Source organism: Anolis carolinensis, chromosome 5, assembly GCF_035594765.1.
Source record: "Anolis carolinensis isolate JA03-04 chromosome 5, rAnoCar3.1.pri, whole genome shotgun sequence".
Taxonomy (NCBI): Eukaryota; Metazoa; Chordata; class Lepidosauria; order Squamata; family Dactyloidae; genus Anolis; species Anolis carolinensis.
This window is the reverse complement of record NC_085845.1, coordinates 166713538-166716785: the sequence shown is the minus strand read 5'-3', so window position 1 is coordinate 166716785 and position 3248 is coordinate 166713538. Positions and strand designations below refer to the sequence as shown.

The following is a 3248-nucleotide window of genomic DNA, read 5'->3' as shown; positions in this document are numbered from 1 at the left end:
GTCCGGGCGGGCGGGCGCCTCTCCCTCCCCAGGCCCTTAGGGCCAACTTCCCAACCTTTCTCTGCAGTAAAGTGTTGCCACGCCAAAGCCCTGCCTTGTGGAAATCAGTGGAACTGTGGTTCCGTGCTTTGGAATCCTGGGAGTTGTAGTTTGGTGAACTCTTGCAGGGAAGGCGCAATACCAGGCATGGGCAAACTTTGGCCCTCCAGGTGTTTTGGATTCCCAACTCCCACAATTCCTAACATGTTTTCCTCCTTTCTGTTGAAATTGTCCACATGCATGTGGATTTCAATGGCTTCTCTGTGTAGTCTGACATGGTAGTTGTCTTGAGTGGTACAGCATTTCAGTGTTCTCAAATAGTATGTAGTGTCCAGGTTGGTTCATCAAGTATTCTACTTTGGCTGACTTCTTTGAATTAGTCTGCAGTGCCTTTCTTGTTCCTTGATTCGTGTTTAGGCAATTCTGCATTTGGTGGTTCCTACGTAGACTTATCCACAGCTGCATGGTACACTGCAGACTAATCCAACCAGAGAAATCAGCCATGAAAATGAACAAAATCTGGTTTCCAGTATTAAAAAACTAAAATCAGGACAGCAAATAAAGAACAATACTCTGAAAACGGGCTTTCCAGGCATGAAATAATCAGGGCCATTTGACACCTCCCAACAAAGGATTCTCCCAGGCAGGATCAGCCAGGCTTTGAAGTTGAAAGGTTCAGTGCAAATCAAGGTAGCCAATTGTAACATTCACACTTGCCTTAAAAAGACAAGAGTTCTTTCTCCCACCTTGGACATTCCACAGATAGTTTCCAACAGTCCTCACAACCTCTGAGGATGCCTGCCATAGATGTGGGCAAAACATCAGAATAAATGCTTCTAGATCATGGCCATGCAGCTCGAAAAACTCACAGCAAACCAGTGATTCCTGCCATGAAAGCCTTCAAATAGTAAAGTATTGTTTCCTTACACAAAATGCTTGGGATGGGAAGCATTTTGAAGTTTAGATTTTTAAAATACATACATAATGAGATATTTTGGACATGGGACTCAAGTCTAAACAACATTCATTTGTGTTTCATATACACCCTATAGCCCAATGGTAATGTTATATACAATATTTTAATAATTTTGTACATGAAACTAAATGTACACCGAACCACCAGAAAACACAGGTTTCAGCCATCCATGTAAACAATTTTGGATTCCATATTACCTGTACAACAACATATAAGATTAGAACGTTTCAGATACTATCAAGAGCCCAATATACCTTCTACCAACTGTCAGAGGCTTCTGGGAATCCCACAGGCAAGTCTTCCATTTCACTCTTTTGCTGCCAACATCAGATATGAGAGCGACTGCTTCTTTCATTCATTTTAGTTTCCCCATAGTGCCTGGTTTTTTCCCCCTTTCTGTAACCAGTCCATTACTTTATCTGGAGAAACCACTACTTCTTTCATCAGGTCTTCAACAAAAATTGTCCTATTGATGTCTTCACGGACAACTAAAGGCCTCTTTTTCCTGATATTGCACAAGTAACATTTTATAAGCCTATCCTCAATGAAATTGCTTAGTCTCCCTTAAAAGCCAAATAAACTTGTAGCCACTCTCTCACACAGCAGCATTTAACTTGCAAGTTAATAATAGCACAAAAGTGAAAGGCTACTATTTTAAGCACAATTACATTAGAAAGAATAAGTTAACCTATGTGAGGCTTATGTAGCTGACCCATGGTCCAAGGATGTGGTCATCCTAGAATGATGGAGTGACCCTCCATTGCACAGAGCTTGTATTCCTAAAACGGGGCTGCATTTTAATGCATTTTAACACTATGCAAAGGTATATTCTGATTATTAATCAATTTAGGTGAATTTCCACAAAAGGGTATCACAACTAATATTCTCAGAAATCCTTGGAGAAAGGCCATATTTGTTGAACCATTTCCTTCCCTCAATTCGTTCTGCTCTCCCACTACACCATACCCATCTGCCAGAAATAATAATTTTATAAATTCTTTAATAACTGCGATTATCCTAAAAAGAGTTAGGATGGAGCAAATGGTGGGTCTCCTGCAGCATCCAGGCCCTTCTGCTTTGTACTGCCAAGAGAAGGAGGGATGATTTGTGACGTTTTTCCTTCTTTCAGACATTCGTATAAATGGCTGAAGTTGATTTGAAAGCAATGGCGGTCTAGGAGACAGTATACAATTTCAAAATTAAATTCAATTGCTCAGTCTTTCAGCTATCCTGGCTCCCGTGTCATTTAGGGCTTTATAGAAAAGAGATACCACCTTTTATTAGGTTTCAAAACAAAAATGAAGTTGGTGCAGTTTGTATAGGACTATGATAATATAGTAAAGAAAGATAAATAAATCTTCTCACCTTTTGAAAAAGTCCCAATGGAGATATCTAAAGAGGTGATAAACTGGGTTGACTTGCAGTAGACATCCAAACCTGCAATTATCTGACCTTGCAAGTATCACAGGCCGAGAACCCGATTCCTCACGCAGTGGAACATATTCCAGAGCAGATTGTTCAATCCCGGATTATTTTGTTGAGGACCAACTACCTCCATCTAGTCCAGATTAAGATGCATTTTATTAACCCACATGTTATTAGTCACTACAGTCAAAAGGGTGTTTAGAATTATCAGCAACAGCTAAAAAATAAAAAGCTATTTACAGCATAATTATCTCAATCTTCATCCTAGTCAAATATCTTCGAAGATCAAGGATATAGGTTGTCATGGAGCAGCCCAGCCATCTTTTATGATTGATCTTAGATCATAAATATAGTTTCTATGCAATCCCCTGTAGTAGAGAAAAAAAACATTCATTTTATTTCCTGTAAAGCAGGTATTATCTTCAATATGATTTCAGTGAATCATAGAAATATAGAATTGGAAAATACATGGGAAGCTGCTTAGACAATATATAATATTTACATATTCTGTACTGTTTTAAGCAGCTTCCCATGAACTTCCCAATTCTATATTTCTATGATTGTAAAATAAGCTCTGTGCTACCATTGGCCAATGATGCCCAGTTTCTGCTTAAGTACTTTTAGTGATGGAAAATACAGAGTCTTCCAAGGCAATTTGGTTCACTGACAAAAAACTTTTACTATTAATTATGTCTTGCTGTTTAGTCAAAACCTTCTTTGGAGATTCTTCCAATTTCTTCCTGGAGTAGGAGAGAATAAATAGTAATCGTTTGCATGACCACTGTTCCAATATTCAGATTGTAACTGT

The 3248-nt window shown here is 38.8% G+C and overlaps 1 protein-coding gene across 1 annotated transcript in view; it reads left to right on the top strand.

Moving 5' to 3' along the window:
* Positions 1-3248, top strand: part of slc5a8 (solute carrier family 5 member 8) — a 44526-nt gene that overhangs the window by 1058 nt on the left and 40220 nt on the right. The gene's annotated exons all lie outside the window — the stretch shown is intronic.